The sequence below is a fragment of the Gopherus evgoodei genome, chromosome 2, assembly GCF_007399415.2.
Source record: "Gopherus evgoodei ecotype Sinaloan lineage chromosome 2, rGopEvg1_v1.p, whole genome shotgun sequence".
NCBI classification, from domain to species: Eukaryota; Metazoa; Chordata; order Testudines; family Testudinidae; genus Gopherus; species Gopherus evgoodei.
In genome coordinates this window covers 207,349,006-207,376,924 of record NC_044323.1, presented here as the reverse complement: position 1 = coordinate 207,376,924, position 27,919 = coordinate 207,349,006, and the positions used below count along the sequence as shown (strand labels likewise).

Sequence of the window (27,919 nt, the reverse complement as noted above, 5' to 3'; positions counted from 1 at the left end):
CTGAAGCATGAAGGGGCATGTGAATGTTTAGCATATCTGTCATGTAATACCTTGCAATCTTGGTTACAAAAGTGCCAGGCAAATGCCTGTTCTCACTTTCTGGTGAAATTGTAAATAAGAAGTGAGCAGTATTATCTCCCGTAAATGTAAACAAACTTGTTCGTCTCAGTGATTGGCTAAACAAGAAGTAGGACTGAGTGGGCTTGTAGGCGCTGAAGTTTTACATTGTTTTGTTTTTGAGTGCAGTTATATAACAAAAATCTACATTTGTAAGTTGCATTTTCAGGACAAAGAGATTGCACTGCAGTACTTGTATGAGGTTAAGTGAAATATACTATTTTGTTTATCATTTTACAGTGGAAATATTTATAATAAACATACACTTGGATTTCTATTACAATGCAGAATACAAAATATGTGAAAATGCAGAAAACCATCCAAAATATGTAATAAATTTCAATTGGTATTCTGTTGTTTAAAAGTGCAATTAAAATTGCGATTAATCGTGATTATGTTTTTTAATCGCAATTAATTTTTTGAGTTAATTGTGGGAGTTAACTGCGATTAGTCGACAGCCCTAGTGATAAGTGTTACATAAGCTAGAGATATTATCCAGCAGATTGAAGCAATGGTGCTGATTCTTCTCTCAATTTAATGAATATAATTTAGGAGTTGCCCCATTAAAATCAATGGAGTTATCCCAGTGTAAATGAAAGGAGAATCGGGCCCAGTGTGTAGTTCTTTATTTGTCACGTAAGCTAGTTCTCCTTCTATTGCTCTACTACTAGAGGTTTTGTTTCCTGCCTGTGATGGAATTGCTCCTCCCCCAGAACCCACCTTGGTTATGATGACTTCTGCAGATTTTCATTCACTTAATGTCCAGCTTCCTTTTCCTGCTTGGCTAGGTCAGAGTCCTCACTATTCACTCACAACTCTCATCATATGTTGCAACATTCCCAACAGGTTGGCACAATATTTTTCTTCTCTAATTCAGGGGATGATTAGGCACAGAGCATAAGAATATTTCCGGGATGTGAGAAGGACATTAAAATCTTATGCAGTTGATTCATGGGCAACAATCAGTGATTTTTCTATAGGTTGCCTAAAACGCCAGTCATCTTTCAAATCGGGACAGGATTCTGCCACAGATGGCAGTGGTTAGCAAGCAGTTTGCAATAACCACCTGTCATTAATGGACAAAGTAGAAACCTAAGAGGGATCCTCAGTGTGGTTCTGATAGGAAGGGACCTTAATATTTTCAGCCTCTCTCTAAGGTCATTTCTGCACTAGAAGCACTACAGTGGGATAGCTACAGTGCCATAGCTAAGCCTGTAGTGTAGCTGTAAACTGCAGCCACAGAAGGGTTTTTTCCATTGCTGTAAGAACTGCACCTACTTGAGTTACAGTAGCTAGTTTGACAGAACCATTCTTTCATCAACCTAGCTGCATCTGCCCCAGGGGTTAGGTCAGCGTAGTTACAACCGTTGGGGTATGGATTTTTCATAAGCTTGAGCACTGTAGCTATGTTCACATACATTTTAAGTGTAGACCAGGCCTCAGATTTCCTCTCTTTGTTACTTTCACCAGGCCCATTATACATTTAGCTCTCACTGAAAGATAGTCTAAGGGAGGAGCTGAAAACAGGAAGAGCCTTTGTCATTTGAGGAGAGGAATGAATTTTTTCTTCAAACTCCTTGCTGGTCTCTAACATCTGTAGCAGAATTTTTCCATTTCTGTCCTAAGATGAAAGTTGCTAATTTTTCCAGGTGAGGACTCATCTCAGTTAAGCAGTTGGCAGAATAGCCTAGAGACTATTGCCTCTGAAGAGACTGTGTAGGATTTGTTTATTCTTCTCTATGCCCCAAAAGGACTCTTGTGCTCTGGAACTCTTGTGCTCAGTCACAAATTTAATTAACACTTTTTTTTAAACAAGCATCATCAGCAGGGACGCATGTCCTCTAGAATGGTGGTTGAAGCATGAAGGGACGTAAGAATCTTTAGCACATCTGGCACAAAATATCTTGCGATGCCGGCTACAACGCCTACAAACACCTGTTTTCACTTTCAGGTGACATTGTAAACAAGAAGCAGGCAGCATTATCTCCTGCAAATGAAAAAAAAATACTTTTGTCTGACTGGCTGAACAAGAAATAGGACTGAGTGGACTTGTACGCTCTAAAGTTTTACATTGTTTGATTTTTGAATATAGTGACTTTTTGTACATAATTCTACATTTGTAAGTTCAACTTTCATGATAGAGATTTCACTACAGTATTTGTATTAGGTGAATTGAAAAATACTATTTCCTTTATTACAAATATTTGCACTGTAAGAAACAGTGAGCACTGTACACTTTGTGTTCTGTGTTCTAATTGAAATCAATTTTTTTGAAAATGTAGAGAACATCCAAAAATATTTAAAGAAATGGTATTCTATTATTGTTTAACAGCACGATTAATCGCACGATTAATTGTGATTAATCTTTTTAATTGCTTGACAGCCCTAGTTTTAATGAGTCTGACTCAAGCTCTGAAAAGCTACGCTCACCTCTCGTGACTGTGACCAGTATAGTGATAAGAATCCTCAAAGCTGTCCACACATGAGGAAAAGTGTCCTTCAACAGCATGAATGAAGTGGAGAACTTGGAGAGTGCTTCCTGTGTGACAAAATGTAATGGATGTTGTCTGCTTCAACATAGATGTCTTAATCATTGATGTCTGAATGTTTCCCATGTGTCAGCATCTGGTGAAGGTCTGTACAATTGTTAGTGTTTTCCTGTTCACCAGCAGCTTACAAAGAATCACCAAGTCTTTTCTTGGTGCTTCATTTATCTGAATGTTTCTTCGATGTACATCTGAGCAGTGTAAAAGAGCGAACAAAAAAAGCCTTGAATTTTTCTTCTGAGCTTTGCATCACCTTATCTCTGCCTTTGTAACCAAACTGTCTTTTTTTTTCCAACAAATATGAATTTCCTTGAAGACAGGCTCAATTCCTAAGTTTTCTGACATTTCTTTGGCAGCTTCTCATCTGTCAAAGTTAGAATCAGGACTCACAATTTGTCAGACCACTCTGTTTATTAGCGCAGCGCTCCGCCAATAACATTCAGAATATGTGAGTGGCCATGCAAGGCCCAAACAGTCTTATTTATACAGATAAAAGAGCGGGAATTTAGACAAAGGGACAAAGAAATCAAAACAGTAAAATTCACCTGGGACACAGCATGCATATCCTATTTCCTTACTAACTGTTATCGATCTAAGGCTAATGCTTCACCAATTGCCCTTAAACAGTGCAGTTGTTCTATGTTAATGTCTGTATTCCTGACACCTGGTTGTAACATTCCAACAACTTTGCTTAAAGGTACAGACAACATTTCTTTAATCCTTTCTATTCTTACTATATAATTCATTCTACTTTCACACATCAAAGTAGTGGAGATCGCAATGTCCATTGACTGAGTTTGTAATACCTTTCTTACAAAATTTACTTGGAACAGGATATTGTGCCAAACTACAGTTGAGACCAGAAATTTGAAGTCTGTGATTTGGTTTGCCAGGCTTTGCACGTCGTGTCAGATTCCAGCCTCCGCTTTACTCAACTGTGCCAGTACCATCAGGGCATCGAAAACCTCAGTCTTGGTATCTCCCTGGCCTAACACTGTCAATGTGGCTGTCCCAGGGAGTATCACTTAGTGGCTTTATGGACAGATTTATAACATTGTCTATGAGGATCTTCTATCTGATAGCTGATGCTGAAAACAGGATGGACATCCTCTGCAGTACTCCAAAGAGAGATACTGAATCTAAAGAAGATGACGCTTCATCTGACATAACCAGGTTGAGGGAATGACAGCCACAAGGCCTGAAGAAAGCTCTTGGATTCAATGCAAGGATCCTTGTTTGGAAGCCACTGTTTCTTCCCTTCATGTTCATGCCATTGTCATAGCTTTGGTTGCAGCAGTCCTGAAGCTTCATTTTACTCTCATTCAAAACAGTTCTGTTAGGCATTTTCCAGTACTGGAAATGGATAGTGTCTCTTTGCTTGGATTCAGCCATCCTCGTTGTCAACAAATCCTACTGTAAATGACATATTTTCACAGTGACTAACATTAAGAGTGCAGTCCATTATTATGGCATAGTACTTCACTTTGCCAAGCCGCATCAGTGTGTTATCAAGTACCTTTCTTGCCATAAGATCAATCAATCAATTCATTTTGAATTTGTTTTGCTGCAGTAATGGTCCATCACTTCATGAACTACTTGATGTAGGTGCTCACGCATAACATCATTGTATTTCCCAAGGAGCTCTACCAAGCCGAGGGAAATTACCATTATGTTCAATGAGTAACTTATCCGATGAGCCCTGAAAAGCCAAATTATTCTTTGCAAGAAAGAGGGTAATTGCGATCAGATGCTCGAGCACGTTCCTCTCATGCTGGGTTTCTACCTTAATAATGAACTGGTTTTCTGCTTCTGAGTCTGGACTCAACTTCCATCCATTTGGAGTAGGCCATAAAAGGGCTGGGTGATTTTTCATGTTGCTTCAGAGTATCAGCTAAGTTATGCCAGTAATTGTACTTGGAAAGTGCAAGCAATGATTTGGCATTCTTGTTAAGTATTCGCAACAAAAACAGAACACTTTTACATGAAATAAACTGCCAACTAGCTAACACCGATTCAGTTTCTCACCATTCTCAAGCACTCTTTCGCAGTGTGGCTTTGAGTAGTGTTGCTTCTGTTTATTTACTAGAAACATCATATCTTTGATTTTGCCCGGTCTGTTCAAATTTGTGCAATCAGTATTGGCAGAATTTAGGGTCACTAGTCATAAAGTAGTATCTGATGTATCGATTTGTGGTGTGCAGTTTTTCTCACTGCTGTTAGTGTCATCATGTGAGGCTGATGCTTTATCATTTCTTTCCTTTTCACGTAAACCAGATTTTTTTTTTGTCATTACTCTCTTTCATTTGAGCCACATTTTTCTTTATCATCCCTATCCTTAGTGCCGCCAGGAAAACTGGACGATTCTCCATCACTTTCCTCACATTTCCATTACTTATCGTCAGGTAAATCTCTAATTCCTTAGTAGTAGGGCTTCCATCATTTACGCTTTGCCTGTTAATTTCTTCTGCACTGGGACGATTGCTACTGCCTAAAGCCCAGTTGGTTGTTCTGTTTCAGATATTTTCCCATCAAATTTGCCCCTTGCTGCCAACTAGGTTGCAATTGAGCTTTTCGCTTCTAATACTGAGCTCCTGAAGGCTTCTTCAGGGGCTTCTTTTTTTTTTCTACTGGGGAAAAAAGACATTATTAGGAAGAGCAAAAGTCTATGTTCCACGGTCAGAGTAAGTCATCAAAAATTACATGTTAAGCATGGCAAAAGAATATAAAAGAAATACTGTTACTTGTTTTGTAAAGATGACAGATATCTATTGAATCCCTATAATTGTCCTTTATTAATCAGTACTTACACTCTTCAGGTTGTAAAACACAAGTACATTTTCACAATTACACAATAAAACAAGGTTCATAGTATCACAGCTGAGCTGTCACTTCACTTCAGTTATTTCTTGTATCTCACTGACTGAATGGTGATGCCTCACCCTTTACATACCCACATAGGCATGGCTGACAACCTTGTAGGAGGTTCGAGGAAAATGTAGTTCTCAAAGTTTGGAAGATTCCATGAGATTCTGAAAAGGTTGATAACATTCTAGGAGGTTAGTGAAAAATGAATCCACATACAGAATAGCTGAAACATGTTATTTCAGACATTCTATTTTCCACTTTGACTAACAACGAAAACAGCACTCCAAGCCTGGCGCGCGTACTCCTCCTCCCCTCCTTCCCCCCCACAGAGTCTGGTATCCCTGGTTGCCTATGCTATCTGTCCCTAAATTTGGCTCTGGAGCTCACTGAGCAGGAGTCACAGAACCTTGCAAGTTCAGGATGGAGGGGAAATATCACTGTATTGCCTATTTACTAATTGTTCTAGTGAGGAAAAAAAATCTTAATTCATTATAAGGCTTTTCTTTCTTTTTGCCACATTGGTTAGTCCCATTAGATTTCTTCTCATGGATCCTTCCATTTAGAAATGAAGGAATGGGCCAAAGCTCTTCCTAACTAGATCTGGCTAAAATGTGGGATTTTTGGTTTGCAAGAAATTTTGACATTTTTGAAAATTTCCCATGAACTGGAAAGTCCATGAATTTTTCATTTTGTAAACACTGACACATTTTTTTTTCTAAATCTAAAATATGCTCCCAGCCACCTTGTCATGTCAACCAGCATCTGTCAGGGCCTCCAGATTCTGTGACTCTGAGGCAGCTTCACGATGTGGACTGTGCTGGGGTTTCCAGGGCTTCCTAGCTGCCCACTCTGTGGAGTTAGAAAGCCTGGTATGATGGGGCTGCCCCAGAGCCTGGGATCCCCACTAGCCTATCATGATTCCATCAGAAACATACCTGGTTTCATATCTCTAAGGTGCCACAAGGATGCCTTGTTCTTTTTGCAGATACAGACTAACATGGCTACCACTCTAAAACCTGAACCAGAGATGTTTCTGCAAAAATTCCTCACCAGCTCTATTCCTAACATCTAAAAGTTTACTAAAAGAAGTGTGTAACATGACCCCTTCCATTTCCATGGCTCAATCAGTTATTTTCCATTGATCTTTTAAGACAGTTGTTCTAGATAAAAGGGCATATAGTCAGTCCTACTCAAAGTCAAAATTCAGGTGAACAGAAGATGGCCTCAGTCACTCCCCTTTACAAGCAATAGTATAATTCTCCAGGGAGCCATTTCCTTGGCGTATTATTTTAAGGCTTACTGCAGAAATTAAAGAGGGAATTATTACCTCAATCAGATTTGTGGGAGATTAAAAAGATTTTGTTCATCCCTCTTTATAGCATTTAATGTGTTGTTAATTGTTGATCTTTGACAGTATTTTTGTGGGCATTTGGAGCTGTGGCTTTAGGAAAAGCAGCCAGAAAGTCACTATCTGTGAATTGGGGCAGAGGTCATTGGATGCTGCACCGTAGATAGGCGAGGTAGAATTCGATTTTTATTTTTGTGTAATTTTGATGGATAATAGAAAAGTTTAAAAATAAAAACATTGATATTTTCATCTATTTAAATTTTCACAGTTGCAGGAAATTATGGGTTGTGTCATGCAATGGGAGAGGGGCAAACAATTTTTTTAAGACAGATGTTGATATTCAAAAAGTTAAAGCTTCATAAATTTTAAAATGAATTTTCAACATCGCATGTCAAAATATACAAAATTTCTTAAATCAAACTCTAATTTCACAAGCAACACTTTTCCTTCTTTTCATATCTGTGAATTTCTATTATCAATGGAAATATTTTTTAGTTGCTTGGTGTGTGTGATGAAATTGACATTTATCAACACTTACCGATATAAATCTAGTCCTTCCAAGTCTAATCACAAAGCCATTTAATAAATCTGCCATTCACAGAGTGCTTGTTGTTTTGAGTTGAATTTGATATCACTCTGAAGTACATAGAGAAGATAAAAAAAAAAAATCTTTTCTTCCACATTGGTGCCAAAGACCAAGTCCTTACTCTGCCAAATAATTTATAACATCTTTAGGAACAATATTTTTTTTTTAGTATTTAATGTGTTCTTACTTTACTTATCAGTAGATTTCTATGTTCCCATTATTTAATTAACATTCTTTTTATGTGGTTCACAGTACTCTGTGATACTTTATACTCTGTAAAAATGCACAAAAAATTGTCTGTACAAGAGGAAAATGTTGAATTTAAAACATTTTCTTCACTTACTATTTGTGCATACACAATATTTTTCAATTCAAAGTAATCAGCTCAGCCCAAATCACCACAGTTAGACTATATATATAAACTTTATAATATAATTATCTCACAATATCATCTCTAAGCCTAGACTTCTAATACTTTCAGCTCAGCTCCCAAAGTCTTGATCATTAACATGGAAGCATGTCACGTTGAGTGTTTTCACTGCTCTAGCTTAATGGTCACACAGAAGGGACCAGTTTTATCTTGTATTAAATTTAAGTTACCTTGTATCTGAAACCAAGACATTTTCCATAGTGATAAACTCTGAATTCCACTCTACGTTTTCAAAACTTCTCCAGTCGTGGAAGAAGCAATTAAATTGCTTTCATGAATTTCATATGCTGAATTAAAGAGCTTAATACTTCTGTGCTGTGTGTGAAATCAGTGTAGTTATTTTCCCTACAAACTGAAATAATGCAGTCTTCATCTAAAAGTCACAACATTTCTAATCAGCTGCATTTCAATAGCACAATGACAAGAAAATATCATTTGGACCTTAGGGAAAATGTAATGTTGTACACAGCCATTTAATTACAGGAAAGCAGGTGCAGGTAATTATCCTAATCATAATGTTGCGATAGTTAATAACGTCAAATATCTAATAATTCCACACATGCAATTCATATCTGTAGTTCTGCTTCATGCATATTATGATACATGGCATGTATTTTTTTTTAAAACATGAGCAAATATGTATCTATATTAAAACGTTGAAATTGCTCATTATAAGAATCAGGTCAATATACTATATATTTATTTACTGTATATACTTGCATTTTTAACTATTAGAATTTTGAACCTATTTCTAAATCTTTATATTATTATTTTGTTTTTCTCTCCCTTTGATTTTGAGGGAAGAGACATCTTTATCCATCAGACTCCTCAGAGTCCTTTATTCTTCAAACGATAGCTCATGTGTATTCCCCAATAGGTGTGCGTGCTCGCCACGTGCACTGGTGCTGGAAGTTTTTCCCCTAGCAGTACCCGTAGGGAAGTACCCCTAGCGACCCCTGGAGTGGCGCCTCTATGGCACAGTATAAGTGGTGCTGCACACTCCCCCTACCCATAGTTTCTTCTTGCTGCCAGTGAAGGTGTATCGGAACTGCTCTGCTCCAGCTTGTCTGCAGCTTTCCTCTTGAACTCTTGTTCATTCACATTTAATAGTACCTGTAATTAAGTAGTTTAGATTAGTGTTAGTTTAGTTTAGTGTGCCTGGCTCAGGGCATGCCACATGCCCCGGGCTTTAAGTCGTGCGACACTTGCAGGCGGCCGATGCCAGTGAGTGACCTGCACACGGACTGTTTGTGCTGTCTAGGGGAAACCCATTTCAGTGATCGCGGCAAGATTTGCAAATCTTTCAAGTCTCTGACCAAGAAGGAAAGGGACATTTGGCTCCGAGCTATTCTGATGTAGTCAGCATTGGCGCCCACTCCGGTGAGACGCTCCAAGTTGGCACCGGGTACTGTGGTGTTGGTGCACAGCAACTCTTTGGTGCCTTCTGCCAGTCGGCACCACTCCCCATCCGCAGGTCACACGAAGAAGGGTAAGAAGAGGTCTTCTCTGCCAAGGCACCAGAGTAAGACTGGAGGAGAGACTAGACCCACGTTGGGTAGTTCTCAGTCCCTATCAGTCTTCAGGCCTCCGATTCAGGTTGAGCGGAGTAGCCCAACCCATTTGGCGCAGGCTTACCCAGATGTCCAGGTGCCCTCCATGCCAGAGGCCCTGCAAGCAACCCAGGATATTACATCTGCTGGTACCAGGGGCACCGCTACTGTTGGCTCCGCGGTCCAGAAGCAAGCCACTGCTTGGGTCTCCACAGGTGCCGCCTGGTCGGTACTGTTCGCAGTTGAAGAAATGTTCCTGGTGCTGTTTGCCACTCAGCAACCACCCCCTGCGCAGTCCGCGCCGGTCCCCGACGACCCCCACCAGGTTGTCTGGCTGGGTTCCAACTGATGGAGGATCCAGGCACCGCTCCGCCTCGAGGGACTGAGACAGATGGCACCGGAAGTCCTTGTCTCCGAGAGGCTACTGTAGCCTGACGCGATATGGGCATTGGCACCATTCCCATTCTTTGTCTTGCTCCAGGACCCCGTGGTGGCACCGCCCCCGCAGTCTCAGACGTTGATTGCCGGCACCTCGCCGTCACAGAACTGCCTGCTGGAGCCGATCGCAGAGCAGCTGCTACTGGTGGTACTGCTCCTCCATGTCAGGATCACAGTCTCATGGTTGGCACTGTTCCCGACGCCACCGCTCCTCCCAGTCCAGGGACAGCGGCAGGTCATATGCCAGCCTGGCCTCCCTTCGTAGTCGTCAGTCGATGGGACAGACTAGTCAGGCTGAACAACCTGCTTCTTGGCCGGCACCATGGTACCAATGGGCCCCTTGGCCCCCAACGCAGCAGGGCTCGCTCCGTGGCCGGAACCTCGGAGAGACCATTGGCCTCCCTTTCCCAGCCTCCCAGAAAGGAGTTGATGGGGCTTGCATCTTCAGTTCTGTGCCCAGAGGGTGACCAAGGGGGGTGGGACCTCCGGTACTGCTGGGTACACAGAATACCACACCCACATCCTCATCCTCCTGAGGCGATTATGGCACCTCCTCCCTCTGTTCTGCCAGAGGACTCTAAGGCCCACCAAGAACTACTGAATAGGGTGGCATCAAGCCTCAATCTTCAGGCCAAGGAGATGAAGAGGGAGTGCAAGGGTTCCTCCAATGTCCTCTCGACCTTGGCACAGGGCAGGGTGGCTCTTCCACTCCACGAAGGGGTGGCAAAAATTTCAAATGCCTTGTGGCAAATCCCGGCTTCCTTGCTCCCCATCTCTAAGATGAGAGAACGGAAGTACTTTGTGCCCACCAAGGGGCATGAATACCTGTACACTCACCCTGTCCCCAACTCCCTGGTGATTGAGTTGGTCAACCACAGGGAGAGGCAGGGCCAATCAGCCTCTATACTGAAAAATAAAGACTCGAGGCTGGATTTGGGGGAAAGGTTTATTTGTCCTCGAGCTTCCAGCTAAGGGTGGTGAACCATCAGGCTCTCCTGGGTCGGTATGAGTTCTATTTGCAAAGCGCTCTACTCAAATTCGAGGATTCCCTCCAGAAGCAACAAGAAGGAGTTCAAAGCTGTGATGGAAGAGGGTACAGCAGCTGCCAGAGCAACCCCGCAGGCAGCATCGGGTGCTGCGGATACAGCTGCAAAGTCTATGGCCTCCGTGTTGTCCATGAGGAGGGCGTTGTGGCTTCTGCTGTCTTCGCTGTCCAGTGAGGCCCGGAACTCCTTGCAGGACCTCCCGTTCAATGGCAAGGTTCTGTTTGTGGAACAGACAGACGTGAAATTGCATGGCCTGAAAGATTTCCGCACAATGCTTAAGACACTTGGCCTCTACGTCCTGGCTCTGGCCAGGACCAAGCTTAAGCCTCAACAGGCGGCCACCCACTCTAAATATGGGCACCCTTATAAAAAGTCACAAGACTATAAGAAACGCCCGCAGGGGAAGTCCCAATCTGCCTCCCAGCTGGACCCTCCAATGGTAATCAGGCGGGGAAATGTCAGTTTTGACGGGATGCCTGTGGGTAACCTACCAGTTCATACCAGGGATCCACCCTGATAAAGATTCCCTTCTCCAACTAGTTGTGTGCTTTTCTCCCAGAGTGGCCACGGCTGACTTCAGACTGTTGGGTCCTCAACACCATCTCCCAGAGCTACGTCCTCCAGTTTACCTCTACCTCGCCCAACCACCCTCCGCCCCCATTCCTCCTGTGGGACCCTTCTCAAGAGGCCCTGCTCGAGCAGGAGGTGGGGTGGCTCATTGTCTTAGGAGCGGTGGAAGTGGTGCCAGTGGAGTTCAAATGCAAGGGGTATTACTCCCACTATTTCCTGATCCTGAAGGCCAAAGTGGGGCTGGGCCTGTGAGGCCTGAACCAGTAAATGATAAAGCTCAAGTTTCGCCTGGTCTCTCTGGCCTCCATCATACCCTCCTTGGATCCTGGGGACCGGCACTTCCACATTTATATATTCGAGGGACAAGATGCTTCCTCCATTTCATGGTTGGGCAGGAGCACTACCAATTTATGGTCCTCCTGTTTGGCCTGTCCACTACTCCTACGGTATTCACAAAGTGAATGTCTGTGGTGGCGGCCTACCTCAGACATTGTGGGGTCCAGATTTTCCCCTATCTGGATGACTGGCTGGTCAAGGGCTACTTCCGGTGGCAGGTGTGGGATCATGTGGTGCCCCTCCTGTCTGTGTGCCACCCTGGGTCTGTTGGTGAATGACACTAAGTCCATGTTAGTCCTGGTGCATCACATAGAGTGGGGCAGTCCTGGACGCGACTTCAGCCAGGGCCTCCCTCCCACCAGACAGATTCGAGACCCTGAAGGGCCTCATGGACACAATTGCAAGGTTTCCTGTGACCACAGCCAGAGTGTGCCTCCAGCTCCTGGGTCACATGTCTGCGTTCACATATGTTGTTCACTACTCCAGACTCGGGATGAGGCCCCTCCAGCTATGGTTGGCCTCAGTGTTCTCCCAGGCCAGAGACAGGATGGACAAAGTCCTCACAGTGCCGGTGCCGGTGATTGCCTCCCTACAATGATGGTCCTTCTCAGGGAACATGCTCCATGGGGTCCCGTTCAGGGGCAGGCCCCCATTGGTGGAGCTGGTGTCCAATGCGTCAGACCTGGGGTGGGGAGACCATGTAGGGGATGTTCAGACCCAAGGTCTGTGGTCAGTGCAGGACCTTGCTCTTCATATAAACGTCAAGGAACTCAGGGCGGTCCAGCTGGCATGAGTGGCCTTTCGCTCGCACCTGGAGGGCAGATTAGTCAGGTTCTCACAGACAACATGGCCTCGATATTTTACATCAACAGGCAAGATGGGGTCCGCTCCTTTGCCCTCTGCCAGGAAACCCTCAGGCTGTGGGACTTCTGTATAGCTCACAACATTTACCTATAGGCCTACCACCTACCAGGTGTCCGGAACTCATGGGCGGATCTCCTGAACTGAGACATCTCCTCTCAGTATGAGTGGTCACTACACCCAGAGGTGGTGCACAGGATTTTCCAAGAGTAGGGAACTGTGGACCTGTTTGTGACTTGGCAGAACTGCTGGCGTCCCCTGTTCTGCTCCCGAGGAGTTGGGAGTGGATGCCATTTCCGATGCCTTCCTCCTGTCCTGGTTGGGCCAGCTTCTCTATGCCTTCCCCCTAATCCCGCTGATCAGCAAGGTCCTGGACAAGATAGAAACAGACAGGGCCCGGGTCCTCCTGATTGCCCTGGCGTGGCCCAGGCAACATTGGTATGGGACTCTCATGAGCCTGGCAGTCACCCCACCGTGGCTATTGCCCTCACGCCCAGACCTGCTCTCCGAGGACCAGGGTCGCCTCTTCCACCCCAACCTAGTGGCACTCCAGCTCACAGCGTGGTTGCTTGATGATTAGGAAAGGACGTGCTTGGAAGGGGTTCAGCGTGTCCTCTTGGAAAGTAGGTGACCCTCCACATGTTGAGTCTACTTGGCAAAATGGTCTCAGTTTTCCCGGTAGAGAGCTGAGCGGGGTGTTTCACCCATGGCTGCCCTGATTCAGCTCATTTTAGACTACCTCCTTCACCAAGGCCTAGTGTCCTTGTCCATCAAGGTGCACTTGGTGGCCATATCGGCCTTCCACTCACCAAGGCAGGGGTACACACAGTATTCTTCTGTGCTATGACTGGCCGATTTCTTTAAGAGATTGGATAGTCTCTTCCCATACATTAGACCCCTAGTCCTGCAGTGGGACCTGAACTTGGTGCTGGCCCGGTTGATGGGTCCCCCACCTTCTGATCCGCCAGCTACATGCTCCTGGTCGCACCTCTCGTGGAAGGTAACCTTCCTGGTGGTGATCACATCAGCTAGACAAGCCCCTGTACATACCCATAAGGGTAAGGTCCAGCTCCGACCAAGTCTTTCATTACTCCCTAAGGTGGTCTCCGCCTACCACATGGGTCAGGACATATTCCTGACGGTCCTCAGTCCCAAGCCCCATGTGTCCAGGGAGGAGCGCTGCCTCAACACGCTGGATGTGAGGCGGGCTCTGACCTTTTATGTGGAGCGGACTAAGTCTTCGCTGCTGTTCATTGCCTCGGCTGAACGCATGATCTCCACTCTGGCTCTCCAACAGGAGAAACTGCTTTTGTAGTTGGCAAAAAAAAAAAAAGAAAAAAAAAAGCCAACTACAAAAGCAGTTTCTCCTCCCTTGCTTTTCACACCTCAACTGATAAAAGAGGGCCTTATCCTCCCTGATTGAACTAACCTCGTTATCTCTAATCTGCTTCTTCCTTGCATAGTTATACCTGCTCCTGGAAATTTCCACTACATTCATTCGACGAAGTGGGTATTCACCCCCAAAAGCTCATGCTCCAATACGTCTGTTAGTCTATAAGGTGCCACAGGACTCTGCTGCTTTTACAGATCCAGACTAACATGGCTACCCCTCTGATACCAATTGGTTAGTTTAATTGCCCTTGAGCAACATGGGTCACTCAGTTCTCCACAGCTCTCTAAGTCCTTCAGACCAGGAGAGAGAGAATAATACATAGAAATGAACTGGGGTCTCTGGCATTGCAATGCAGATCTCTGTCACTGGGACATAGTCAGCCTTTATCTGTTGTAACTGAAGCATGCACTGTTTCTACATACAGCTAAGGGCATGGATAAGCACTCATTAATTGGGACATTGTGACGGGGTGCACTCACCCCACACTGGATGGGGAAGGGTTAACTCCTCATGATGGGCTGAGGAAGCTACTGGGCATGCTTGAGGTGTAGCACCAGTATAAGAGGGAGCAGCCCAGATCAGTCGGGGCTGGCCGCCAGACAGGAAGGATGCATGCTGCAGGCTCCAGCTCAGGAGCTGCCGAAGACCCAGACTGCAGGAGGTAGAGACACTGAGACTCAAGGAGGTGCCCAGATACCTGAGGATGCCACTCAGAAGTCAGAGAGCCCGGGAACAGCACAACCCGAGGACACCAAACACCATGAAGATGGCTGGACCAGGACTGCAGGAGTCATGGTAGGAAGTAGCCCAGGAAGGGACTAGCTATTGTTCCTACAGCAGTCAATATATTACTGGCAGATCCTCGCTGACTTAGTGGTGAGGCCACTCGCCACTACCAGGGCCCTGGACTGTGACCCAGTGGAGCAGAGAGGGCCAGGGTTTCCCTACCCCAGCCACCACCTGCTTGGGAGGTGGCCCAACCTTATTGACTCCAGTCCCTAAGCCTAACAGCACTGCGGACAAGGGCAAACCTATTGATTCTGGCTGCTAGGCCTCGCTCCCCTGAGAGTCAAGGTATTGATATGGACTCTAACCACTAGGCATTACTGCCCAGGGAGTCAGAGGACCACTGTTGACTGACTCCTAGGCCGCACAATCCTACAGCAAGGAACCAATTGGTGGACTTAAACCCTGAGGCCTCATCGGCTAGATGCAGAAGGCAGATTGAGGAATGGGGTGCACTCACCCTGCATAGGACAGGGACATCACTGACGTAACTGATTTATACAGTAATAAATTGTATTTTTGTTTGTTTTACAGTAGTGCTTAGGGGTTTCCATTAGGAATCATGATCTCGGGCACTATTATCCTAAGTGCTATACAAATATCTAATAGACCATCCCTGCTCCAAAGAGCTCAACATTAAATGTTTTGTTGTATGATGATATATTTTTTGTATAAAAAATGACATTAGGGATGTAAAATATTAAACCGTTACATGATTATCCAATAAGTATTAGTCTTACCATTAACATATTGTAGTTACTGTTTAAAACAGATTGGTAAAATCATTTGTGACACTAGAATATCTAATGTACACATTAAAAACATCATAGCTGTACCAGCAAATATGCAGCAATTGTGTTGAGAATTGAGTTTTAAGTGTCATTATTTTATGTGGGCTTTATTTCCTTACTTGTATATTTTTCTACAGTTCCTAGTGTATGCAGAACTAGGTTCCGCATTATTAGGACCATTGCTATGGAACTGATGTCACACTTTGGTAGCTTAAAACTTCAAACAGCATCACGTAGGTTATCGCTGATTTTGGTAACTACTTTACCAGAGCAGTAAGCTCACCCATAGTTAGAGGATGGAGCGATTGAAAAGGAGTAATGCCTGGAATTATTTCACAAAAATAACAAAAGACACTGCTGAATGGAAACTGTAATACAGAGCTGAGGTATGCAGACAGCACTGGAGCACTGCTGAAACGTCCATCTGTTTCATGGGGAAAAGGTCAACATTTGTTTCTGGAAGTTCAAGAAAATGCAACACACAACATGCCGAAAAACTTATGGAGTAGTTGTGCAGCATGATAACTATATATATGTTGCCTTTAAGTGTCATTCAGGGTGCAGGTTTTGTGCATTGATGAGTTTTGTAGAACCTGAATACTGTCTGCCTGTGAGACAGACTATAACCTTGCAACTAGAGAAGTGCTATGAAGTCTCTCCGGGGAAAAATTGGAAAACACCAATTACCATCTACCATCGTAATATATATGTGGGGTAGATTGTGAACTTGTTAATGATTAAACAGTTAACCAATATAATTTTAATAGTTTAAATAGCTACTTTTTAAAATATTTACATCCCTAAATGACATACGGGTCATTTTAAGAATACTTAGCTGTTGTGTATGCAATTTTGTTTTTCTTGGCATATTTAATTTTAACATAAAGGATACAATGCAATAATGACAATCTAAATTAAATTGTAATGAATTGCGAGTCTGGTATTAAAACATTTGGGTGGTTTGGATTTGGGGGAGTTCTGATGCTATATGATTGACTATGACAATTTATATAATTTGATATTGCCACTGTTACACAATTGCAGAAATACTTGTATAAAGTAGGTCATGTATGGTGTCAATGGAAAGTTATAATTTGCTAAGTACGATTATCCTGTTTATATGCATGTATTATTTTTGTATATAAAGTTATGAATGTTGCTCATTGATTTGTTTTGCATTCCTGGAATGCAAGGTTGTTTTGAGGGATTCCCTTTTGTGGAAGAACATCAGCACAGGCATTTTACTTATTTGAGTTAATAAATAATATTACTGGGAGCATAAAAAGTGGTGTTTCTCTTTTTGTTGTCTGTTTAGTACAGCAGAGGCAATAATTGTATAATTTAGTAAGATATTTGTTATTTACATAGTACTGCTTACATATAAGAAAAATCTGTTTTACAAAAGTATATTACAGTGCACATTAAATTTAAAATGTCCATACTGAAAAAGTCAATATGTCTACTGCCAAGCTTGCTTTTAAATTATGTAAAGCGTTGGAATGACTGATCTTAAGGTCTTGTGTAGGGCTGTGGATAAGCTGTTGGAATATATCTTGCTATGATGTTTAGTAAAATGAATGATTGGGATTATCATGCACATAAAATTAATCTATTATGTTGCATTCATGTGAAGCACAAGCGCTGAATGGCATCTTAAAAACATGCACAGCATTTTAAGTCCCAACGTTTCTGTATGTTAAGCTATAGATTTCATTATGTGTTTGTAACCCGCCTCTAATTAGCTCCATGCAGCTCCCGGAAGTGGCCGCCAGGTGCTTAGGACGCCAGGCCCTTGGGCACATGGATGGCCAGAGTGGCTCTGCATGCCTCCCCTGCTCCTAGTGCTGGCTGTTCAGCTCCCAATGGGAGCTGAATTGGAACTGCAGCCAATGGGCACTGCGAGGGCGACACCTGTGGGTGTGACAGCAGTGTACGGAGCCTCCCTGGCCACCCATACACCTAGAGGCTGGACTGCAGGGACTGCAGCCGCTTCCTGGGACCCGCGGTAAGCACCACTGGGATCCCACACCTCAACCCCCCTCCTGCACCCCAATCCCCTGCCCCAGCTTGGAGTCCCCTCCTGCACCCAAACTCCTTCCCAGGGCCTGCTCCCCGCATGCCCCCCAACACCCTGTCCCAGCCCTGAGCCCCCAGCCCCACCCCAGAGCCCATACCGCCAGCCCTCCCCCTTCCCCCACAACTCTGTCCCATCCAAGAGCCCCCTCCTGCACCCCAAACCTCTCATCCCCAGTCCCCCAACCCCCTGCGCCAACCCAGAGCCCTCTCCCGCACCTTGGACCCCTCATCTCCAGCCAGAGCCCTCACCTCCCTCCTGCACCCCAATCCCCTGCCCCATCCCAGTGAAAGTGAGCGAGGGTGGGGCAGAGTGAGTGAGTGACTGAGGGAGGGGGGACTGGAGTGAGTGGGGGCAGGTCCTTGGGGAAGGAGTGTTCAGTTTTGTGCAATTAGAAAGTTGGCAACCATAGCATCAGGGAGATCATGGAAGATCTTTTCCAACATGGATTACTTTTTGAATTTTATTGCCTTGAACAACACACTGAAAGTTTACTCACTCATGTGAGTTTGAAGTTAGGATCCAGCTGCAGATGAAATACTTTGTAGTTAACCTTTTGGTTAATTTACCTTATAAGTTCCAAGAAGAAAGTGGCCAAGAGTTTGTCATCTTTGCTGCAATACAGATAGGCTTTCGAAAAGGTTTATTCTCCATCTGTTCTTTATTGAAACTGCAGAGCCACTGCTGGCACTAGAGCACTGCCATTTATTTGGGTTTTAAAACTTATAAATGGGACCAACACTGTTTTTCTTAAGGGAGCACTATATCTATGAGGCGAGTGCATGGAAAGTACTGTAGTATAATCTTGAGTCCGGCTGAGGCTCCAATTTTATTTTTCTTAAGAAGTCAAAGTGATTGAAATTATGTAACTAGAGGCTACTACTTTCTTTAGACCATTGTATGTCCTCCTTAATGACTCCTTTAATCATGCAGGTACACATCATCGTCATTATACCAATGTCTTTGAGAGCCAACTATTTTTTGAGTGCTACTGTAAGGCTGATTATAATGAAATCTAATATAGTTAAGAAGCCCAACCAGCATTGTCCTGTATTAAAGAGAAGTCTTAGATGAGAGATCCTAAAAATGAGAGCAGAGTTTAATTTTAAAAGGGCTATTCATTTTTATCATCTTCAGGAGTTTGTCCTCTTCCCTGTTCGCAGTTTACATGCTTTAATGCTTCTTGAGAGGACGTGGTATTTGGCAAATGTTTCATGCTGTTCTCAATTGTCCACTTAAAAACCTGTGTGCGCTTGTATGGTCAGGGCACTGTTGCAGTCCGGTCCTTGATTCTACTGATTATGTTACACCTAGACTTCAGTCTTTCCATAAACCATTATGTCTGTTATTAGATACCATTTTTCTCTGCTTAAGTGTTATTACTTCTTTGCAGATTACAGTTTCTTATGTAAAGCTTAGTGTTGATTTTCTGCATTTTAACATATCAATGGAATGGAGTCTAGATAGCATGGACTGTCAGATTCCCTGAAGCATTCTGGGAAATCCCTGTTGGCTTTAGATGGCTGCCTAAGCTTTGCTCTTCCCATTAAAATTCATCCCTTTGTTTCCCATCATTTAAAGAAAATTTGATGGAACAGTCGATAAGACTGAAAAACTGCATACATTAGTATTTATGGCTTTATGAATTCCAGCTCTGGAAAACTCGACTAACAATTGGTTGTAACTACATTGATTATTTTGAATATATCTGGCTATAGGATATTCTGAGCCAGATATTTGACCTTCTCCTGAAATGAACATGTGAAGCAATTCAGCCATTTAAAGATCCCCTACAGTTTCACTTTGCTTACAAATGTATTATTTACATTACAGATAAACAGTTATGGTTTGTTCTTCAGTACTCAGCACAAAGCTTCACAAGATGTGCTTGCTTCTGTGCCAAGGCCAAATATGTGAACAGTGTGGTTTTTAGAAACATACAAATTGAAAAAAGAGTGTATTTAATTAAGCAGAAATAACAGTGGATAAGACAGAATTTTATCCCACATCTGATATTGATTCTTTGTCTACAATGCTAAAGCTTATCTATAGCATTTTAATTATAGCATAATAATTAAAAGTATAATTACTGTTTTTCTTTGTTCAGTGCATTCTTTGTGTGGTATCACAAAAGCATTTTGCTATAGTTAGATATTCTCAATATTCTAAAAGAGCCAAATCTTGTTTTTGCAAGCAAAATTGCTAAATGAAAGTGAATCTTAACATATCCTTTTTTTCCCCAGAGGTAGGTAAAGCATTGTGTTGGCATGAAGTTATCTCTTCACAGGAACTAAAGAGTACCATAATATCCATGGAAATATGGAGACTTGTACTTGAGCTCTGTATACCAATATTTCACTGAATTTTTATTAGTACATTATTTTAAAAAATTAGGGCCCTAACCTTAATTGAGCTTACGATTATCAACTGCTATTGACTTCACAGGTCTTGATTATTGCAGAATCAGGCCATTAATTAATAATGCTACAAACCTTAAGTACTATTACATTTCCTTTTAAGTTTGTTGCTGCTACTATGTAAGAATGTACTTTTTTTTAAATAGACTGTGGCAAAGTGATACTTCTCCAGTAGACCCAAAAGGTAGAAAATAGACTGTTGTTCTGGGGTCGTGCTAGTTGTATTTACATATACAAATCTGAACTGGCCTACAGACATGTAAATGTAACTTCATGGTAGTAAATGAGTTTTATTAAGAATTCTTGTAGCAGGGTGGACCCCTGCTCCTGCCCTGAAGGGGTTAAAAACAGCCCTGGGAAGGGGCTGTGGCTGGAGAAAGCAGCCTTTAGACTGGGGCAAGAAGCCTGAGCTGATTGGGGAAAGTAGGCCCAGCTATGGCCATGCTCCACTCAGGCCCAGCTGGCCCCCTATAAGAGGCTGTGAGCCAGAAGCCCAAAATAGTCTCTCTCTGTTTGTAGAGGGAGAAGGGCCTGGCTGCAGGGAGCTAGACACAAGGTACCTGAGTGAAGCAGGGCTGGGGAAAGGCTGAGGAGCTCCAGCCTAGAAAGCCCCAGGCTGTGGCCTAGCGTTGGGCTAAAAGGTACTGGGGGTTGCAGAGGGCAGCCCAGGGGTAGGCCAAGGCAGCAGGTCCAAACCCTCCTTGCCAGTGATGAGCAGGCTGATACTGCAGTCTGCTCCAGGGCATGGGGCTGGACAATGACTGGCAGTAGTCATACACTGAGGCAAGGTGGGGATAGAGAATGGGGGTTCCCTGGGGAGGGGAGACCCAGCGAGTAAGGAGTTACTGCTAGGAGGCAGCACCCCATGTAAAAGGGCACTGGGTCCAGGGAGGGACATGGGGGCCAAGAGGACAGGTGGATCACTGGCCTGCAGAGGGTGCTCCGGAGCTGAATCAAGAAGTCACCAGCAGGAGGCACCGCAGGGGTGAGTCGGCATGTCTACAATCCTGAAATGTTGCTTTTTTGAGAGTTTCACAGGAATATACTTCTGTTTTCATCTGAGTGACTTTGGGAAAAGGGAACTATTTTTGTTGTGAGTAGTTTTGAAAAGAACTACCCTACATATGTCATTATTCAGCATGCACTTCTTGTAAATGTGTCTTCTTGCTACCTGTCTGGACAAGAGTATTATTTATTTGTTTTGTTTTGACACGTGCAGAAATCCACACACTAATGTTAGGACACAGGGCAGAAACCAGTCTCTTCTGTCTCTCTCTGTCATTTGCTCTCAGAGTTCAGATTAACTATTCTGTCCTTCCTGCTAATTGTCCTTAAGGTTTCTCTAGTGCAGTAGTCCCCAAACTATGGGGTGCGTCCACTTAAGAGGAAAAGGGGAACATTCAGGGGAGCGCATAGCAGGCCCCTGGACCAGCCCCCCCCCTGGGGGCAGTGGAGAGAGAGCGCCTCCCAGCCCCAACTCTGGCCCCCAGCTGCACTCTCTGCCCCTTGCTCTCTCCACTCTAACACCAGGTCTTCCCCCATCCCCAATTCTGCCCCAGCTCTGCCTTCACCCCAAGCTCCTCTGCTCCTCTTTGGCTGTCCAGTAACGGAGGAGGTTGCGGACAGATTCCATCACTAGCTTTCATGCCCCCCTTACCAAAGTTGGGACATCACTGCTCTAGTGTGTCCTCATTTCTTCACAACAGTTGGTTTCCATTTTACAGCTTCATGTGGGAGTCTGCTGACATCCAGAGTACTTGCCCCAGATATGTCCAGCACTGCCTTCTGATTATGAGGGAAACACTCTGGTTGATGATTTCTTTGATCTCTTCTTTGGTAATGAAGTATTTCTAACCACTGCCCAGAATCATTCATAGGCACTCATTTTTGAAGGTGTCTAGTTTTTCTAATGTTTTGGTAGATCTCCAGCTCTCACATCTGTTAGCACCGAGATTGTCTTTGAATTGAATATCTTCGGTTACCAAATGTTGTTGAGCTTAGTAAATGCTGTGGATGCCTTTCCTATCATTGGTGTCACTTCTTGAGGTCTCAGTTGGCTAATATAGTGCTGCCCAGAGGGATGAACTGTTTTACTTTCTTGATATTTTTGCTGTCCAATATGATTTTACTGCTTGTTGTCTGGGTTTCAAGGATATTTGTTTTAGTATAACTAATTTTGAACCCCACATGGGCCACCTATTTTTGCCCCGTTGTCCAACTTTGTAGCTTTTCAGGGATGTTGCTCACTAGTGCAATATCACCAAAGTCTAGTCTTTATGTCTTGCCATCTACCTATGCTATATCACTGTTTGTGTGTATAATACTTAATTATTCAGTCTGTGGCAATGCCAAACAACACTGGAGATAAAATGTAGCCCTGTTTCACACCAAAGTCCATGCTGAACCACTCTGTTGTCTGACTGTTCACCCTTACAGAGCACTTCACATCCATGTACGTGATCTTGATGATGACAATAAGTTTAGCTGGGAATCCTTAGGACTGAAGAATATTTCACAATGTCTGTCTGTTCAGATTGTCAAATGCCTTTTGACAATCAATTAAATTGATGAAGAGGGGAGCTTGTCATTCTATACGGTCTTCTGTGGTAGTCCTTAGTGTTTTCAGGGTCCTGGCATCCGGAGACGGGCTTTCACCAGGAGCCTTCATGCAGCATGAGGGGTCAGCCGTGTTCATTTTTACCAGAATGGTAGCCTGATTCAGTTTCTATTACCGGTGAATGTTTTTATGAGGGTGGGTGTGGCTAGCTTTGCACTCAACCTTTCCCTCTTTATCTAGGCTTGGGATCAGCATCCACATCAAGGAGAAGCAGGTGGGGTTATTGTGCCCCTAATGAAATACAGGTCTTCTGTTCTCAGTTTAAATCAACCAATTTATAAGCCAACCAGTTGTGTGCATTTGGTTGTATAATTATGCCATGCAGTGCTTAATGTCAAGCTGCCTGCAGTGATTCAAGACCATGAGTACTAACCTCGGGACAGACCATTAAGAACCAGGGCACAGACTTCAGATTGGTTGTGATCTATAGTTACACTTGACAATGGGCAGGCAATGTCTAAACTTCTCCGACACTAGAACAGCCTTAACATGGAGTCAGACAGTCCCCAATCTAGCTTGACACCTAGGTGAACATCCCGTTGTGATAGATGATCCCTTACACCATGGATCACAGTAATAGTTAAGTTACTCTCAGTCCCAAAGGACCAGTCACTTTCCCCAGGTCAATTGCACCTTGGATCTCACACCAAGGATTATGCTTGTAGCCAATCTTATAATAAACTATATAAAGATTTATGAAGTAGAAAAAAGGAAACAAGGATTATTTACAAGGTTAAATCAGATAAACATAGATACATTTTGAAACTTAAGATTGCAACTCATTTGTATAATAGAAGCTTTTGTGAAAAGCATGCCCCTCTAGGGTTGACCCAGGCTAAGTACTGGGATGTCTTGCTTGTGCCTAGTAAAGCTTGTCCCCTAGAGTACAAGCAGCATAGAGATAATCAGTTCTTTTTGTTTAGGGTTTTTATCACCCTTCTGCCATGTGCTCTGAGTTGCAAACTCAGCTGATGAGAGGAATCCACTTGAGGGGTTCATCTTCATGGGGGGTGGGTGGGGGGAGAAGAGTGTAATAGCAGAGCAACAAATTCTTTGTCCACTTTAATGTTCTGTACCAGTCCATCTGATGTTGATCGGTCTTTCATGGGCAGGATGTAACTCCTTCTGTTGCAGATAGTCACTTCACACTAGTTATTGTCTCTCTCCTGTCTTGTGATTTAATATTCGCAGAGGCTCGCTGTACAACTGCTCAAATGATAGCCCGTACCCTATATTGTGAGGTATTAGGAGTGAGATTAATACATACAGCAATTCACAATGATTCAATAAAGTATTTATTTTATTTAGCATTTGCATATTTGCCGAGCCAAGCAATAGCATTATAGAGGCCAAGTGGAGCTCTCAGAGCCCACTGCTGAATTTAGTTAGCGGGCACTCCTTGACAATGTGTATCATTGTTTATTTGATCTGTGCCCACGCTTCAGCTTGTATTGTCTTGAAAACCCCAACAGTACTGCATGGAGGCCTTGACCAGTCTGCAATTGGTTAAGAAGGGCTCACTGATGATGTAGCAAGTTGAAGTTGGGTGGGTGAGCAGTAAGGTCTGTGACGAGGAACTGATTTAGTAGTTGATGTTAAGCACCAGTCCAAACACATTCTTATAATTCTAATACCTATTTTAACAATACTGACACACAGCTGAGCTAGACTGATTCCAGCTATGCGCTTTTCAGCATTCCATTGAGGCATAGGCACCTTGGCATGAGCTGGCACCTGGTCTGCCAGCATCATGCTTAAGAATTACAATGTAACTAGTGTATCCTAATGTCAGGTGCCACATGTCCGTACACAGAGCTTTAAAAAAAAAATAAAAACTTAAGAAGTAAAAAACCCTCACTAGATTGTAAAGTTATTTATAATTAAGCACCTACTCTGGCTTTAGCCACTATTACAAATTTAAAAAAATACTTAATACAGAATAAAAATCACAACACTGGAATATCTACTGTATATCCTATATGATATAAACAAACAAACAGCAGTGGTCCAAATCCTCAGCTATGTAAATTGGCATGGCTGAGTGAAGCTATGCCAGTTTTCACTATCTGAGAATTTGGCCTAGTAGTATTTGCCCACTACACCTATAAATACCTATAGGGGCCACCCCATAGGGATGTGAAAGTATATTGAAGTGTCCTGTGTATACAGATATGTGATCTCTTCTGCTGTTCCAAAAAACCAAAACCACATGAAAGATCTTCTTTGTAGTGAAGTTGCTATAGGTATTGCCACTAAGTTGGGAACTTCAGGCTCTCCTATGAGACTGACTGGCCTCAGATGGAAAAGAGTGCTGGTAGACCTTTAAACAGAGACTTGATGAGATCTAGGAGAGTCTTTCAACTCTTATAGAGGCACCAGTAAGATGTTGAATTAAATTAAGGTGGGTTATAAATTCTTTTTCTGGACATGGAAAAAAAATATTGATTGGCAATAGAATTACACTTTCAACTAAAGAGATTTAATTTTGGAGAAAACTGCAAGTCAATATATTCAGTAATTTAGGAGTTTGAAAGAGTTTTAAAAATGACTCATTGCCATCCATTGGCAAGCCCACAGATTCTAGCAGTGGTTCTTTGGGCGCCCTTGCTGCTTTGGAGGGACAGACAAACTTGTTAGCTATGGATGCCAGCTAAGACCTTCTCACAGAAGTACCAGGGCTGCACAGGATGTGATAATACAGGTCCCTCTGCAGAGTATGAGGACCGGGAAAATTTATTCCCCCCCCCCCCCAAAAAAAAAAAAATTCTGTTTAATTTTTATACTTGACTTCTAGGTAGTTTTTAATCAACATGGCTTCACTTTCTGATGTGATTTTGTTGGTTTTTGAATTTCTTGCTCCTGCACCTTTCCCTTGCTACAGGAGTGGGGCTTGCTGCAAATGGCAGACTTGCTCAGCGAGGAAACCAGGGGCACAAAAGGCCTGTGCACTGAGTGTGGCTTCTTGCCTTATTTGCAACCAGGGGAACCCTATGGTGCAGGGTATAGGTTTGACTCCAGAAATCCCCATGTCTTTCTTCAGGGCTTAAGTCAGTCTCTTAAATCATCTTATGTGTGGGACAGATTGTCCCACATCTGCCTATTGCATGGTTCTCACACCTTCCTCTAAAGCATCTAGTGCTGGACGCAATCAGAAGCAGAGTATTGGATTAGGATTAGGTTATGATCAGGCTCCCCAACCTGTAGCAGCTGTCAGTGAGAGGGGAAAAGAGGCAAGTTGTTCTCAAACACTTTCCAGACTGTGTTCAAAACAGATCTGTTTTTCAGTGTGTAAGGCTTCTTAATTTACCACGTCATGTTGTAAAACACTTTATTGCTTGAGTGATGGAAATATTAATGAGATTACAAATAAAACATTCTCAGCGCAAATACACAGATGTGACTTTACTAAATCAGTTCTCCTAACTAAACACAGGCATAAGAACATCCATACTCGAGACCAAAGGTCCATCTAGCCTAGTATCCTGTCTTCCGCCAGTGGCCAATACCAGGTAACCCAGAGGAAATGAACAGAACAGGTAATTATCAAGTGATCCATCCCCTGTCAACCCTAGGTAAGACAAACCTAGGTAAGGAAGAGAACTTGAGAAGGAAAAAAAAAGACAAAAGAATAGGTGCTCTGATTTATAGTCTATTGGTAGGTGGATAATTATTGTGAGCTTACAACCAGGATCTCTTCCTTCGGGTAAGCAGAATCCTTTCTCCAACAGAAGTCATGTTGGAAGGCTGGGTTGAGGATGCATATATTTAAGTTTTTCTACTCTCCTTGTGTCAGGAACTAACAAATTTTGCTAGATGAGCAGACAGAGATGAAATTTTGTAGCCTGGTAAGGATATGTTGGTGAAACATCAGGGTCTGTGGTCAATAGACTTAGTTGACCCATAGGTTGGAGTACAAAACAAAGAAGGCAAAAGAGTAGAATATAAGGGAAAAATCTAACTAAAATGGTGTTGAGACATTCAGAGTACTTGAGGTAGTATAATGCATATATTAATTCCAAGGAAAACTACTAAGCTTTCTTGAGCAGCCCTTTTCAGGGTTTTTCTGTTTTTGTTTTGGTTTTTTTACCCAGATGACTCTGGGCAGTGTCAGAATGTGTCTGTCTTACTGGTCCTGAAATATAATTTACAGACCGTCTGAAACCTATTAATGGAAGTTCAGTTTTTGGAACAAAGTTCCACAAGGTTCCAACATGTATTAGATGGTTCTTTGTAGTTCTACAAAAAAAAAATCACATACTAGAATATAGGCTTAAATCTATTTCTCTCTCTCCTGGAGGTAGGCTATGACAGCGATAATTGAGCTACAATCAATTTTTAACCTAAGGAAGTTAAGACTGTTTCCAGAAGAAGATTAAGGATGAGCAGTTGCAGACTTCCTTCTTCAGTCTGTTTTTCTGTAAAACTGTAGCTGTTACCGTTGCTGTGGAGAAGAGACTAAATTAAATTGAAGTTATATGATATGAGTTGTTGAAGGAGGAGTTAAGATAAGTGTGGTTAAGGGGTATTGTGCAGTGGGGTATGTTGTTGTAAGAAGACCAAATGCGCACATGCTTCTAGGTTCCCACAGGCCTTTGCTCCTGGATAGAAGATCCACGCACACTGCTTGTTGGAAAGTTTTGGGGGTATTTAATTTGAAAGTTGTCAGCTGGCACCTATGGAAAGAGTGAGCAGTCACAGAGATGGAGTTAGACTGTGATCAGGAAGGTGAAGCACTGCTGGGCTTTTATAAGATTAGGTTTTCCCTCTGGGGCATTTCTGCATTGCAGCTGGGAGGTGTAATTCCAAACTCACGTAGACGTATACATGCTCTAACTGGCACGCTAAAAATAGCAATGTGCCAGTGGAGGCATGGGTGGTGGTTTGGGCTAGCCACCAGAGTCCAAATCTGTTCAAGATCCTAGGTACATATGAAGGCAGCTAGCTTGAGCTGCTGCCTGGGCAACTGTGGCCACGTTGCTATTTTAGCATGATAACTTGAGCAGAGCTACTGAGTGTGTCTGTCCAAGCTGGGAATTACAGCTTCCAGCTGCATTGTAGGCATACCCCAGAGGGAAAACCTAATTTTATAAAAGCCCAGCAGTGCTTCCCCTTCTTATCATTTGTTCATTTCAGTGGGTGTTATCTCTT

General features: G+C 43.2%; 1 protein-coding gene across 1 annotated transcript in view; it reads left to right on the top strand.

Moving 5' to 3' along the window:
* PTPRM (protein tyrosine phosphatase receptor type M) overlaps positions 1–27,919 on the top strand; it is a 719,823-nt gene that overhangs the window by 193,798 nt on the left and 498,106 nt on the right.